The sequence below is a fragment of the Eriocheir sinensis genome, unplaced genomic scaffold (assembly GCF_024679095.1).
Source record: "Eriocheir sinensis breed Jianghai 21 unplaced genomic scaffold, ASM2467909v1 Scaffold828, whole genome shotgun sequence".
NCBI lineage: Eukaryota > Metazoa > Arthropoda > Malacostraca > Decapoda > Varunidae > Eriocheir > Eriocheir sinensis.
Window position 1 is genome coordinate 163,875 of NW_026112195.1, and position 17,179 is coordinate 181,053.

Sequence of the window (17,179 nt, forward strand, 5' to 3'; positions counted from 1 at the left end):
TAACCGTAAAGCTGAAGGACATTTTAAATACACGAATATTCCAGGAAAGAACCGACGCGCTGACCCCGCCAAATTTACCATAGTGCCTCCCCCAAGCGTATTAATGGTCTTACGCAGGACGAACTATGAATTAATGACTATAAAAATACAATAATATAGCTCATAACCGTAAAGCTGAAGGACATTTAAAATACACGAATATTTCAGAGAAGAACCAACGCGCTGACCCCGCCAAATTTACCATAGTGCCTCCCCCAAGTGTATTAATGATCTTACGCAGGGACGAACTATGAATTAATGACTATAAAAACACAATAATATAGCTCATAGCCGTAAAGCTGAAGGACATTTTAAATACACGAATATTCCAGGAAAGAACCGACGCGCTGACCCCGCCAAATTTACCATAGTGCCTCCCCCAAGCGTATTAATGGTCTTACGCACGGACGAACTATGAGTTAATGACTATAAAAATACAATAATATAGCTCATAACCGTAAAGCTAAAGGACATTCAAAATATACGAATACTCTAAAGAGCCAACCACCGAGTTGACCTTTTTGAGGCTAAATGAAACCTCAATTTTGGCTTTTTGTCAAGCGTTTGGCCTAAATCAATTCACTTTGGCCAAAAATACCTGATCGGGCACAATTTTGCCTTTTTTCATAATTTCTGGGTCGGCATTCTTGAAAAACGCCTACGATTCTCATATCAGTTATGTCTACAGGACAAGAAATGAGGTCAAATGCACCTAAGAAGTTTTTTTCACGTTTATGTAAGAGAAAATAAAATAAAACTCTAGGAAAGGCCCATGACCCCTATGTAGGCCTTGTAAAACGTATGAGGGGAAAAGGGTTCTCGTCAAGGTGTTGAATATGCCGTTGTTACTTTGCACATCCCTAATGATCAAATTTTCTTTGCTAATTCATATATTCACTCAGGTGCTTTCCATGTTCCAACATCTCCCTGACCGTATTTTGGAAGAAAAGACTGTACTCATGGGTGATTTCAATGCTAGATGTAAAGAACTTGGTAGCCATCAGACCTCAAATGTGAATGGTATTAGATGGAAGGCGCTTTTTGACTCTACTGATGCAATTATGCTTACAGGTGATAGTGTCCCGACTCATGTGCATGGTGGTAATTGTGTGTGTACCTCCTCAGGAATATTATAAGTATTTACATTCTAATTTCTTTTTCTGTTAACTAACCTCAACAAGTTTTATTTTTGTACAATGGAGATTTTTATTTTTTGCAACTAGCCTATATAGTCAGGGCTTTGTCTGCAAGCCCAGCCATTCCCCTTTGTTGTATTTTACAACAATAAATATTTCAATTCAATTCAATGTTACTCTTCGTTTTGGAGCCTTCTGATTAATGTAGAATCATTTAAGTTTAAGGACAGACCACCTAGTCTGGACCATGGGGTCTGTGTGGTCTGATTTTCTATGTAAATCTCTCTCTCTCTCTCTCTCTCACACACACACACACACACACACACACACACACTCTCTCTCTCTCTCTCTCTCTCTCTCTCTCTTTAAACATGGGGGAACTAATATATTTTGACTTATTCCTGTGGAGGATATGGCTCTCTCATCCTTACCCATATCTTTTATCTTGACTTCTTACTTAATTTTCTAAGACGGACTTAATAATATATCTAGTAGGAATTAAAGAAAGAATTGAAGTTCTCACACCTCCAGATACTTAATCATAGCTCATAACATTCTCTCTCTTCTTCTTCTTATTTTTCACTAGACAAGCATAAGAAAGATTGAGTATCTAATGCTGTCAAAATACATACTGATAATCATTCTTCACTTTGACAAACATTCCTATTTTTAATTCCGCTTACTTTTCCAAGGTACTTTTATTCTTGACATGAGTACTAATTACAAGGTGCGTACAAACTGAAACACCCAACTGTATTGTTATAAAACAAAAATTGGATAAAAGGCCCTTCCCTTGACCCTCAGCAAAGTCTTGTTGAAGGGTTTCAGTGGACATTCCTGCGGTACCAGAACCTTGCCCGGTAGTCATCTGAGCAGGTGATGAAGGCCGGCGAGCAGGGTGAGTGGACCATGTGTCGCACAGGGCCATTGTGACCTGGGGAGAGGGTAAGACAGTGAGACAATGGACTATGAGACCCCTCAAGACCTAACCCTACCTTGTACACCTTAGCTGCTGATATATTCCATCATCGGGGAACTAACTGGAGATATTCTACTAAAACTGATTTTAGTGTTATCCAACTTCCTGAAATTCAATTCAATGAGCATGCTCTTTAAAATTACCCTTGCCTGCTTCCTAACTTTGAAAAGAAGAGGCCTCTGCACAGCATTCCTCCACCATTATGGCAACTTATGCAATACTACAACTAATCTTACACACTCAAAAGCTTAAATAAAGGTATAATGGCCCATGGTCAGAACACTTACATAGGAAGAAGGATGATGTTAAGCTTATCAACCCTGAGTGCCCAGGTGAAAGTGAGACCCGTCCCCGTCAGCTCCCTACCTGACCCTCAAACACCCATGACTCACCGAGGGACAGCAGGTTCTTCCTCTGGGCGTTGCGAGCGTCCCAGGCACAGAGGGAGGTGGTGGCCTCGTCCGGGAACATGACAAAGTCTTCGGTGTGGTTGAACATGGCGTGTGCGCTGTGCTCCTGCCGGCCTGAGGAACAAGGGGTAAGAAAAAATGGCTTCTTGCATGCAAAACTTTATCTTATCTTAAAATCAATCCCACAAAGTTATATGTTTAGTTGGGCAATACATTTACCATTCTAGAAAAGAATGCATGTGAAAGTCAATCCCCTAAACTTGAGCCTAAGATGGTTATTCAATATTTATGTGGATGATGTTATTAGAGAAATAGAGGGCAGAGTTGGAGAAGTTGGAGTAAGAATGTTTGATGAGGGAAGGAAGTGGGTGCTGAATTTGATACTGTTTGCTGATGACACGGTGCTCATTGCAGACAATTAAAGTGACCTACAAAATTTAGTCAGTGTTTTTGATAGTGTCTGTAACAGGAGAAAGCTGAAAGTAAATGTCAACAAAAGTAAAGTGATGGTTTGTGAGCGAAGTAGAAGTGAGGTTGTAGATTTTGTATGCCCATATAGAGTGGGAATTGAATGTGAAAAAGAATGCAAAATAATTTTGAATGGTGAAGAAATGGAGGAGATCAATGAGTTTAAGTACCTTGGATCAGTTATGTGTAAGCATGGTGGTACAGAGGGAGAGAAAAGAGAAAGGGCATTGCAAGGAAGAAGGGTGATAGGGTCTTCGGGACGAATCATGAATGGCAGAAGTGTGAGCATGTAGGTAAAGAGGGATTTGAGAAATACAATAATAGTACCAACCCTCACATATGCAAGTGAAACGTGGGCCTGGAATGAAAGTCTGAGGTCTAGAGTGCAGGCAGTGGAAATGAGTCATTTGAGGAGTGCTTGTGGTGTGAGTAGAATGGATGGAATGAGTAATGAAAGTGTGTACAAGTCTTTTGGAATGTGTCACAGGAGTGAAGGGAAGAAGTGTGGAGTGGTGGAAGAAGTGAAGCGACAGACTTTTAAGTGGTTTGGCCACATGGAGCGAATGGAGGAGAGTAAGATGACCAGAAGGGTGTATGTGAGTGAGATAGAGGGAGGGAATGCTAGAGGATGACCTCCAGTGAAATGGAGGGATAGGGTGCAAGAGTATGTTAGGGAGAGGAGGGAAAGATCTTTGAGAAACTTTGAGCAGGCAAGGAGGGAGTGTCTGGATAGAGAAAGTTGGAAGCTCTTCTGCCGTGGCCATCCCCTGGTGGGAGCTCCTAGAAGCAGGTGTCGATGAAATGATGATGATGAAGAATTGGACTTTTATTATGTGGTATGCAAACTGTGTTGAACAAGGTGTTGCTGCATCAAAAAAATGATTGACTATGGCATGGACTGTGCTCCAGGTGGGGTGCTAACTGGGGGACCACCAAGTTTGTGGTCCCCCGAGGAGCAAAATATCTGGTGGAGGCAAACAGAGGGTTTACTGAAGGTTGGCCTGGACTAGATAAGCAGGTGGTTGGTGGTCCACACTCACCCACTGAGCTGGCATCAGTGTAGGCAATGAGGCATCGGCCTGTTGACAGCTCCCACAACTTGACAATGCTGTCCAGACCCGACGACAGGATGTACTGGGAAAAAGGGATGACTATCAGTATTTTTCTTATTAATTTTTCATTATTCATGGCATTTCTACAAATAGGCAGTGAAACCAAGGGCTTGACAAAGAAACTAATCTGCAAAATGTCATTCCCACAAAGACGAGAAATTTGCAGGACCCTCACCAAAAGAAATGATTTAAACATGAGGTATCTTGATCATTCATTCATGAAAGCCTTGAAGTCACTGGAAGAAAACTAGTGACCATAACTGAACCACTGAAAACTTTAAAACAACGGTAAACTTGATCACTATGAAGTCCAGCCCCAAGGATAATAAGTATTGTTAGGGAAGAACATCAAAGACTCACAATGCACTTGCCTCAGAGTCAACAGTTACTGTCAAAATCATCAGTCTACCTTACTCCAAACTCTTAACATGGCAGCAGCCCCTCTATGCAATGCAAGTCTTCTCCCTCACCAGTTCGTCTCCCACTCCCGTCTTTGCCTTCCTCAGCCTCCATTCCCCTTCTGCAGCATGCGACTTGGCAAGCAAGAAGAGGCTACTGAGCCATAAGTTCAAAGTAGGGTGTCCACAACTTAACAAACTAAACCAAATGCTGAATCACTAGGAGGCTGATATATTACCTCCACAGTCCTGTATCATCATCATCATCTGTTTAATGTCAGGTTTTTCCATAATCTCTCATGAAGTTAGACGGTCAACATACACTTCCAACTATTACTATCCATTGCCTCAGCCTCTCCAGTGCCTAATGCTGCCAAATGTTCTTAAACACACTGCCTCCATGTCTTCCTTGGCCTGCCTGGTGGGCCATGACCTGACACTCACCCCAGTGCCTTACCATCCTCCCTCCTTTTCATGTGCCCAAATTGCTTCCATCTCCTTACTCTCAGCACAACACTCAACTCCTCCAATCCACATCTTGCCGCCTCCTCACTGGACATCCCATCTGTCCACAAGATCTCAGCCATATGCCTCAACATTTGTGTACACTCTTGCACACACCAACAGTACCACTCTCCTTCCCAGCACCTCGCATCACAACAGCCCTCACCTTGCCATTCCGAGAGTAGAGCACGGAGCAGACCTCAGCCCCGTCGTGGCACTTGGTGAAGGTTTGCACACAGCGGCCCGACACCCCATCCCAGATTTTGATGTCCCCGTCCTTGGAGGCGTCCAGAGTAGCGCACGCTGGTGAGGGGCCCAGCATGGTGCTCCCGGGGGTAGGGACACACGTAGCACTGGCATGTGTTGATGTCGTAAAACCTCACCACTGGCCCCTCGGTGGTGACGGCCAAGAAGTCTCTCCACTGGGGTGGATTGACATGCTGGTCACCTGTACTGCGTCCTGTGGTGGAGAGGACTGTGATGGATGGGTGGATGGGTGAATGGTTGATGTTAAACTAGATGGATGTACGAATGAATGAGTGAATGGAAAATTTACTGATTGGATAGATGTCTCTTTGAATGGATGTATGTATGAAAACAAGGAAGAATGGAAAAATGTATGAATGAATGGGTGGATGGATATGTGGAAAGGTGGAAGGATGAATGAATAGGTACATGGATGGATATATGAATGGGTGAATGGATGAATGGGAAGTTTATTGAATGGATGAATGGATGTAAAAATAGGAAAGATGGAAGAAAAATCCTGCAGTGGACTGAAGTGCCTAATAATGATGATGATGAAGAGGAGGAGGAGGAGGAGGAGGAGGAGGAGGAGGAGGAGGAGGAGGCCATGAGAGGCTGAAATGTTTCCCATGTAGTTTTTATAAAGAAATCTGTTGATAACACACAAAATCTTACCATTAAGAGTCTTGAAGGCCTTCTTGGCGGATGTCTTACTAAAGTCAAACATTTTGATATTGGTGTCCCAGCTGCCAGATATCAGGATCTGCTCCCTCGGGTGGAACTCAAGGCAAGTGATCTCATCCAGGTGGTCATACAGCGTGCGGATGACTGGGTGACCAACCACAGCATCTGGATGGACCTCCACTGCATCAGGGTCACATCCAAGATCTGAAAGAATGAAAGGAGAGGGTAGAGCTGTTACTGTTATGTTTGTTATCATTATTATTACTAACTATGCCTAGGGAGATCACAGTCCAGGGGAATTAGAGTAAGTGCAATTTCTACATAGTGTTGTTGTGGCTGACTTTAGAAGGGGATCTTTTTATAAGTAGCAGAGATGGACTAAGTGAAAATAATCCATGCAAAAATGCTGCTCCTGAAGAAAACAGAGAAATATCAATAAAAAAGAAACAGAGTGGCATAGCAATTAACAACAGAAAGAATAAAAGTTAGCATCAAGACACCTCAAGAACTGGATTTGATAGTCTCATTTTGGCATCTTTCTTCAGGAGCAGCAGTTTCGTATGTGTTATTATAGTTCACTTAGTCCACCCCCTTTGCTTATGAGACAGATCCCCTTCTAAAAAGTCGGCTCCATTAACACTTGCTGTAATTCCTCTGGACTTGGCATTTCCTAGGCATAATAATAACTACTCCATCCCTGGCCAAGAGATAAGTCACAGCATCAACCAGAGCAGGAGGGAGACAAGTGGTGGAGACTGTTGGGAAAGGCAGTGGATTAGTAATGACTGACGGAGATGATAAAGTGTTGACATACCTTACATGTCTTACTAGGGGTTGAATTTATGCCTCAGCTGAACCTACTAGCTTTGACGGGATTGACTTTTTATATATATATATATACTGGTCGCTATTATGACACTTTCACTTTTCACACCAACTATTTCTAAAGGTCAAAGAGGGGATCAATCGAGATCTAATGAGTGTTTCTTTAGGTTCAAAAGAAGAGGGTCAAACAACCACAAGGGTCATAAAACTACTTCTGGAAATGCCCAAAATTCCTATGAAAGCCTTGTCAAATATGTGAACTTTGGCGACGAAATGTTTAGTAATATGGCCCACTATATGAAGTGGTGTGTTTGAAATGACTACTCAAACTCAGCACACTACCTTTATAGAGGCGTCCACACTCCCCGTGGCCACTAAACTCCCGTCCATGGAGAAGGCTGCAGCACGACACTTGTCCTTGTGGGAGGTGACATAGGCGGTCTCATACATGGCTGGCTCGGGGGCGCTGGTCTGGGGTTCCGTTTCGTATTCCAAGTCGAGGCCGGGCCCCAGCGTGTACTCCAGGCGCTCCACCTCTGGATATGAAAGGAGTATTGTGGAGTTCAACATTGAGGGATATGAGGTGTCAGGGGAAAATATATCCGAAGAAAGCTGTGGGAGAGGTTTGCTGTTATATGTGAGGCATGGGGTGTGCTACAGTATTGAGAAGGGTGGTGATTTTTGTGAATATATAAAAATTAATATAAAAGGTAAAGAGGACATATTGCTCACGGCTGTATACAGGAGTCCAAACAGCACCAGTGTGAACGACAATAGATTATTGGATCTGTTACAAGAAATTGCTGACCAACGAACGAATCATAAAATAGTTATAGGGGATTTTAACTTGCCTAATATAAACTGGACAACTTGCACAGTATCAAATGGAGATCAGTATAGTCACAGTTTTATAGAAAGAATAAGAGATTGTTTCTTAGTGCAACATGTATAAGACATAACAAGATGTAGAGGAAACAACAAAGGGAATGTGCTTGACCTTGTGTTTACTGATGATGACCTGAGAGTAGAGGAGATTGAGGTAACCAGCCCACTCGGCAAAAGTGACCATAGTAGTATAATTTTTCATTGTGATATAGAACCACAGATAAGGAAGACAAAGAAGAATGTGTACTTATATGAAAGGGGAAATTACTTAAGAATGAAGGAGAAGCTAAGTATAGACTGGAAAGTATACTTGAATACTGGAAGTATAGATGACATGTGGAATAGATTTACAACTAAAATGCAAGAAGTTATCAGAGAATGCATACCATGCAGAGTGTTTAAAGAAAGGGAAACAAGGAAAAACGTAAACAGTGATTTACCCATGAACAGAAAACTTAGGGCGAAGATTAAGAAAAAGCAAAGGCTATGGGAAAGATTGAAGAAATTGTCAGAAAGAAATAACAGTGGAAATGAGGAATATCAGAGAGTTTTAAGTGAGTACAGACATTTAAATAATCAGGTTAGGAAAGAAACAAGGAAAGGAGTTAAATTGAAGGAACAAACAATAGCACAAAATGTAAAAACACAATCCAAAAATTTTCTGGAAGTATGTTAACTCCAAGACAAAGACAGTATCTGGGATTACAGAATTATATAAGGGAGGTGACCAAAATAAAAAGACAGAAAGTGACAAGGAGAAAGCCAATGAGTTGGGAGAATTTTTTTCATCAGTATTTACAATTGAACCACCAGGAGCAGTGCCAGAATTGGAAGTGAGACAAACCCCACAGTTGTCAACTATGGAGATATCAAGGAATGATGTACTAAAAACATTGAAAAAGTTAAAGAAATAAATCCCCCGGACCAGATGGACTACACCCTAGGGTTATATTGGAGGTTGCTGACGTGCTTGTGGAACCATTATGGATTATCTTCACAAATTCCATGAAAATGCGTCAAGTTCCCTGGGAGTGGAAAACTGCTAATATTACAGCAATATTTAAGAAAGGGGATAAGAGTGATCCAAGCAATTACAGACCTGTGAGTCTTACAAGTGTATTAAGTAAGGTTATGGAAACCATCGTGAGGGAAAACATTATGAAACACATGGAGAGTAATAAATTATTTAGCAAAAGACAGTATGGCTTCTTACCAGGGAGGTCTACCGTACTACAGCTGATTCAAGTGTTGGATATGTGGACCGAGTCTGTTGATAAAGGATGTGCAGTGGATGTGGCTTATTGTGATTTAAGGAAAGCCTTCGATACAGTCCCCCATAGACAGTTGCTTGAAAAACTCAGGAGTTATAATATTACTGGAGAACTACTTGACTGGATGAAATCATTTTTGTGGTAGGAAACAACGGGTCATTGTGAATGGTGAGAGGTCAGAAATGAAAGAAGTTATAAGTGGCGTGCCTCAGGGATCAGTTTTGGGTCCACTCTTGTTCGTGATATATGTGAATGACCTGGTAGAAGAAATCCATAACAGCAGTGTATTTTTGTACGCAGATGACACCAAATTGTTTAAGGAAATTAAGAATAAGGAAGACTGTGAGGCATTGCAAGAAGACTTACTGAGAATGGAAAGTTGGTCTAAGAAATGGTTGTTAAGGTTTCACCCCCAAAAGTGTTGTGTCATGAGAATCGGAAGTGCTCAGGAAGAGAGTTTTATATACAAAATGGAAGAAGAATTACGGGAGGTTAAACATGAAAAGGATTTAGGAGTAATAATTGACAATAATTTGAGTTTTGATGAACACCTGGCTGAAAAAGTAAACAAGGCAAACAAGATTGTGGGAATTATTAGAACATTTATAACTTTGGATGAGTCAAAGTTCAAGGCCTTGTTTACTGCAATGGTACGCCCTCACCTTGAATACGCAAATCAAGTACTATGGTGCCCTTTTAAAAAGAAAGACATCGAAACTATTGAAAATGTCCAGAGAAGAGCCACCAAACAAATCCCAACACTTAAGAACATGACATATGAGGAAAGACTGATTAAACTTGATTTACCAACACTGGCATATAGAAGAGTACGAGGAGATATGATTGAAACTTACAAAATATTAAGCAGAATATATGATGGAGAAGTATGTGGGGACTTATTTACCATGAGTGTAGATGCAGGAACAAGAGGACACAGTAAAAAGTTGTACAAGAGCAGGTCAAGGTTGGACAAGAGGAAATATGCTTTCTGTAACAGAGTGGTAAATACTTGGAATAGTCTGCCGGAAGAAGTGGTGAATGCAGAGTCTGTTATAAGTTTTGAAAAGAAACTGGATAAAATATGGAAAGGACAAAGTATAAAATACGATTACAGAGCAAGTATTGAAGCTGGCCAGCGCGTCCGGCACCCAGACCAGGATATAGTAAGTTTGGAACTGGAGTCACAGGCCTGAAGGGGCCTCTTCCAGAAGTCATCTGTGAGTATCTGTGAGTATGTGAGTATAAAAGGGGTGATGTAATAAGGGTGTTTTTGTCAGTTTGTTTGCACCTTTCCAGTAGCTTTGTACAGTAAGATACTTGGTGATACACACAAACTGAAATCCTGAACTGAAATGAAAAACACTGAAAAAAAAACTGATAAAAAAAAAAAAAAAAAAAAAGAGGGAAGAAAATATAAAATCAATCAACTACACAATTCAGGAACAAAATATATGTAAGAAAATGTCTTTCACCAGCTCAAGGAAATGGGCAGTGGCCTTAATACACTTTCAGGCCCTTGCTCAATGCCATGGACAGGGGGCAGAGGGAAGCTCAGAGGCCAGGTGATGCAGATAACAGATGTGCAGACTGAGTTTGTATTTTTTGGATCACTGTTTCAGGGTGTCAGTCCTACAATGTCAAAGGATTGGCCTCGACTGTATTGTACCTAGTATGATGTTTAGATACCATTATAGTGCACAGACTTATTTATTAGAGCTAATCTAATCTATGTTCAATTAGTATAAGTGCTTGCATAATGGAGTAGTTCAGAGTGATATATCATACATATGCATAAGCCTCAATAAAATGTATCCTTTCAAACATTTATTTTACATGAAGAAACTCAAACACACATTCTCTCTCTCTCTCTCTCTCTCTCTCTGCTATGTTATCTTGCAGTATTTGGCTCCCTAATGCATCAGTGCTAGACTTGATAATCACAAGCCACTGTACCATGTTCGTGCTGCAGTCCAATGGTGATTATGTTCATGAGCCGGTCTGAAGGGGAGACGGCCGTGGCTTCTTAGTCCACAATGACGGCCAGCTCCTGTGCGAAGTTCTGATGGCCATCGTAGAACAGCTGGCTGCGGCAAACAGGGGATGTAAATATAATAATATCAATACTGCCTTTGGCACTAAAAAAAATATATTCTGAAAACAGAGACTGAGGAAATACATTTGCCAATGTATTGGTGACTGGCACCAGAAGAAACTAAAGACAAAAAACTTGTGAAAAGACTAAAAGAAAAGAATAAAACCAAGCATAATCAGCTTCCCGTTCATCCTCGTTTCTCTTGGAGCAGGGAGTTTGTTTTGCATCTCTGCGGTGAATTTGAACTCCAGTTTGTGTGTTTTGTGAGTGTGAGGCAAGTAGTTAGTGGTAGCTGTGGTAACAATGCCACAGACAAGCAAAAAGTATCCCAAACTGTCTCCAAGCTGGCTCAGGAGTGGCCTGAAGACCCTTGGGCAGTATTACTAAACATTTTGTTGTCCAAATTCACCTATTTGACAAGGCTTATGTTGGAGTTTTGGGAATTTCCCACAGTAGCTTTATGACCCTGGTGGCAGTTTGACCCTTCTTCTGTACCATGAACCTAAAGAAACACTCATTAGAACCCGACTGACCCAATCTTTGACCTTTAGAAATAGCTGATGTGGGAAGCCAAAGTGGGAAACAAATCACTCCAGCCCTGGTCACTCCGGCCTGCCCCACGTTCGACCCAAGCCACTCCATCCCCCTTGGGTGCGTGCGCGGGTATGAGCGGGAGTTTGTATGGATGTTTTTTATTCATTCTTAGCAGGTGTCACCTGCGATAGGGTCACAGCCTACGCAGCTTGAGCTAATTTTTTTCAATTATCGTAAATTACCTGTGTTTCTCTGAGACTTGCAACAACTACACTTCAATATAATAAAAGACACTCTTGTTAATAAAAATGTAGCTGATCATTCTCGTTGTTTTATTTATTGGTAAATGAGAGAAAATATTGTATTGTATTGTATTGAAGTGTAATTGTTATAAGCCCCGGAGAAACACTGGTAATTTACGATAATTGAAGAATGGCAACTGCGTGGGACCTGTGACCATACCCGCTAGTCTGTTAGTGCAGGCAACGCACACATTCCTCTCTATATCCCTGCTGTGCAAAGAAGCCAAGAACGTACATATTCAGGTGTGGCTGGTCCAGGACGGCAAGCTGTCATGCTATCAGCGATGGAAATATCGTTCTATGCAAGGTGCAAGGTTAGAAAAAGTACGACCAACATAGGGTTACAACTGACCAATTGCTGAGAGCTTGCTCCAGACTGAGCGGACCAACCACCTAATTTATTTAGTTTGCTGTTTAGTTTGCTTTTAGTTTGAGTGCTTTATCTGTATTTTCAATACTCTACATTATTATTATTATTGTTTTAGGTTTTATCATGTGATTTTGTTGTTGATTTAAAACAGTAAAGTAAGAACATAGAATGACATATTTCCTCTACTCCATAAGCTTCTATATATTGATCTGCCTTTATGTATAGAACTCACATCCTCCTCTTCTTCTTCCTTCTTCTTCTCCTCCTCCTCCTCCTCTGCACTGGTTGGCCTGTAAGAAGATATGGGATTGTCAGATGCTTCCAACTCTAACATTAACTACTTGCAAAGGCTAAAAAAAGAGATCAATTTGGTTCTAATGAGTGCTTCTGTACCATCAAGGTACAGAGGAAGGGTCACACTACCACCAGGGTCATTCAACTATCCCAGGAAATGCCCACAACTCCTATGAAAGCCTTGTCAAATATATGTTTTTAGGTTCACGGTACAGAGGAAGGGTCACACTACCATCAGGGTCATTAAACTACCCCTGGAAATGCCCACAACTTCTATGAAAGCCTTATCAAATATATGTTTTCTTAGGGTCATGGTACAGAGGAAGGGTCACACTACCATCAGGGTCATTAAACTACCCCTGGAAATGCCTAAAACTCCTAGGAAAGCCTTGTCAAATATGTGTTTTCGTTGGGTCATGGTACAGAGGAAGGGGCACACTACCACCAGGGTAGAGAGAGAGAGAGAGAGAGAGAGAGAGAGAGAGAGAGAGAGAGAGAGAGAGAGAGAGAGAGAGAGAGAGAGAGAGAGAGAGAGAGGAGAGAGAGAGAGAGAGAGAGAGAGAGAGAGAGAGAGAGAGAGAGAGAGAGAGAGAGAGAGAGAGAGAGAGAGAGAGAGAGAGAGAGAGAGAGAGAGAGAGAGTGTGTGTGTGTGTGTGTGTGTGTGTGTGGCACTCCGGACTCATCTCCAAACTCCAGAGCGTGGGTGTGTGTGTGGCCTCTCCATCTCCTTCACAACCTAGGACAGGACAGACAGTGTAATGGTGAATGGTCACACCTCGGGGAGTATCCTATAAATGCTGGCGTCCCACAGGTAGTGTCCTTGGACCACTTTTTGTGAATGTGTATTTCAATGATCTTCTCCACCTCATACCTGAAGCAAACACCTACGCGGATGACTGTACCCTCACATTCCCTTGCGACGGTACAGATCACTGTGCACCCATCGCCCTTATCAACCAGGTTTTACAGACCGTCTCATCGTGGGGACATCGTTGGCAGGTTGACCTGGCACACGACAAGACACAGGTCATGCTGGTCTCAAGGCGACGCTGCCCCCCAGCCATCCCCACTCCCCCCATAATCCTACAAGGGAAGGTGCTGCCCTTGCAACAGTCTATCACTGTCCTCGGTGTGGAGGCAAACAACAGCCTGTCCTTCACCAGCCACGTCAGGAAGACTGCATCCAAGGCAGCAGGACGGCCGAACTGTGTCAGACGTCTCCCACCTCCTTGATGCGAAGGGAGTGTCGAACCTTTATGCTGCCCAGGTTCGCTCCCTCATGGAATACGCCCCCCTGACATGGTCATCCTGCCCTCCATCATACCTGGGTCTTCTCGACAAGGTACAAAACCGCGCCCAACGGCTCATCTCTCAAAGGGCCGCCCCAAACCAGCAGCAACCCACTCCACTACATCCTCTTCAGCAGAGGCGAGACGTGGCTGGCCTGTGTACCATCTACAAGGTACACATGCAGGCTGCTCCGCACCTCGCAACTCTCCGGCAAAAGTGGGCAACACCACACCCCCACGCCACCAGGGTCGCTCTGTCGAGGGAACACCAGCTCACCGTGCCCTTCGCCAGAACGGAGACTTTCCTCCGCTCATTCGTGCCCCGATATACTAGACTCTGGAACTGCCTGACAAGACACACTCACATTCACACATCCACTACACTCCACACTTTTAAAAAAGAAGTGAACACCTGGCTATTGTCTAATGTACACCACTAACTTTAACACTGTACTGTCCATTATCTTGTAACACAACTACAGATAGTTATTCGGAACCTTACTGGTAACTTTTAGTTGTCACGTACCACTTTATGTAATCATGCTTAGTAAATAAAAAAAGAGAGAGAGAGAGAGAGAGAGAGAGAGAGAGAGAGAGAGAGAGAGAGAGAGAGAGAGAGAGAGAGAGAGAGAGAGAGAGAGAGAGAGAGAGAGAGAGAGAGAGAGATAGAGATAGAGAGAGAGAGGAGGATAGGAGTCCACCCAACATAGTGAGGGAGAAGGTGTGGTACAGAGGAAGGACATCAGACTATTTAGCAACATGCCAAACCAAATCTTACATGCAGGTCTTACAGTATACATATAGCAAGATTCATGCAGGCAAATCAACATACTACAGGAAGAGGAAGAGGAAGGGAGGAGGAGGAGGAAGAGGAAGAGAGATAAGGAAGAGGAGGAGGGAAAAGAGTTGGAAAGTTTGGTTTAGTGGGCAGTGCAACATCTGTGGTCATAAGAACATAAGAACATAAGAACGCAGGAGTCTGCAAGAGGCCGGTAGGCCTGTACAAAGCATCTCCTTTGACCCTAAGCTCCCGTGTATCTAACCCCACCTAACATCGCTGTCCATGAATTTATCTAGTCTATGTGCCGGAGAGAGACAGGAGGGGAAGGAATTATAGGAGAAGGGAACAGTTGGAAAGTTTGGTTTAGTGGGCGCAACATCTGTGGTCATATGCTGGAGAGAGAGAGAAGGGGAAGGAATTATAGGAGAAGGGAACAGTTGGAAAGTTTTGTTTAGTCGGCGCAACATCTGTGGTCATATGCCGGAGAGAGACAGGAGGGGAAGGAATTATAGGAGAAGGGAACAGTTGGAAAGTTTGGTTTAGTCGGCGCAACATCTGTGGTCACATGCCAGAGAGAGACAGGAGGGGAAGGAATTATAGGAGAAGGGAACAGTTGGAAAGTTTGGTTTAGTCGGCGCAACATCTGTGGTCACATGCCAGAGAGAGACAGGAGGGGAAGGAATTATAGGAGAAGGGAACAGTTGGAAAGTTTGGTTTAGTCGGCGCAACATCTGTGGTCACATGCCAGAGAGAGACAGGAGGGGAAGGAATTATAGGAGAAGGGAACAGACCCCAGGAGACAGGACACAACATCTGTGGTCATATGCCGGAGACAGACAGAAGGGGAAGGAATTATAAGAGAAGGAAACAGACCCCAGGAGACGGGACACAACATCTGTGGTCATATGCCGGAGAGAGACAGAAGGGGAAGGAACTATAGAAGGGAACAGACCCCAGGAGATGGGACACAACATCTGTGGTCATATGCCGGAGAGAGACAGGAGGGGAAGGAATTATAAGAGAAGGGAACAGACCCCAGGAGACGGGACACAACATCTGTGATCATATGCCGGAGAGGGACAGGAGGGGAAGGAATCATAGGAGAAGGGAACAGACCCCAGGAGACAGGACACAACATCTGTGGTTATATGCTGGAGAGAGACAGAAGGGGAAGGAATTATAGAAGGGAACAGACCCCAGGAGACGGGACACAACATCTGTGGTCATATGCCGGAGAAAGACAGAAGGGGAAGGAATTATAAGAGAAGGGAACAGACCCCAGGAGACGGGACACAACATCTGTGGTCATATGCCGGAGACAGACAGAAGGGGAAGGAATTATATGAGAAGGAAACAGACCCCAGGAGACGGGACACAACATCTGTGGTCATATGCCGGAGAGAGACAGAAGGGGAAGGAATTATAAGAGAAGGGAACAGACCCCAGGAGACGGGACACAACATCTGTGGTCATATGCCGGAGACAGACAGAAGGGGAAGGAAATATAGGAGAAGGGAACAGACCCCAGGAGACGGGACACAACATCTGTGGTCATATGCCGGAGACAGACAGAAGGGGAAGGAATTATAGGAGAAGGGAACAGACCCCAGGAGACGGGACACAACATCTGTGGTCATATGCCGGAGACAGACAGAAGGGGAAGGAATTATAAGAGAAGGAAACAGACCCCAGGAGACGGGACACAACATCTGTGGTCATATGCCGGAGACAGACAGAAGGGGAAGGAATTATAGGAGAAGGGAACAGACCCCAGGAGACGGGACACAACATCTGTGGTCATATGCCGGAGACAGACAGAAGGGGAAGGAATTATAAGAGAAGGGAACAGACCCCAGGAGACGGGACACAACATCTGTGGTCATATGCCGGAGACAGACAGAAGGGAAGGAATTATAGGAGAAGGAACAGACCCCAGGAGACGGGACACAACATCTGTGGTCATATGCCGGAGACAGACAGAAGGGGAAGGAATTATAAGAGAAGGGAACAGACCCCAGGAGACGGGACACAACATCTGTGGTCATATGCCGGAGAGAGACAGAAGGGGAAGGAACTATAGGAAAAGGGAACAGACCCCGGGAGACGGGACACAACATCTGTGGTCATATGCCGGAGAGAGACAGAAGGGGAAGGAATTATAGGAGAAGGGAACAGACCCCTGGAGACGGGACACAACATCTGTGGTCATATGCCGGAGAGAGACAGAAGGGGAAGGAATTATAGAAGGGAACAGACCCCAGGAGACGGGACAACATCTGTGGCCATATGCCGGAGAGGGAAGTCTTCTACTTAACTACATTCCACTTGAGCCACTTGGAAGGGTGAATTAATCTTCTAGCTAACTTTACGAAGGCCCAGTAGGCGTCTAGAGGCCCTAGAATAGGAGAAAATAGGGAATATACAAGAACATTTTTTTGAGCCATTACTCAGACCACTTCAAACTCAAAATGGATCCTTTTTATATATCAATTTTGACGGTGTTTGACGCAACTACATTCCACTTGAGCCACTTGGAAGGGTGAATTAATCTTCTAGCTAA

At 43.5% G+C, this 17,179-nt stretch overlaps 1 pseudogene; it reads right to left on the reverse strand.

The window, feature by feature from the left end:
• Window positions 1-1,690: 1,690 nt before the first annotated feature.
• On the reverse strand, window positions 1,691-12,642 carry LOC126994597 (cleavage stimulation factor subunit 1-like; annotated as a pseudogene).
• Window positions 12,643-17,179: the final 4,537 nt, after the last annotated feature.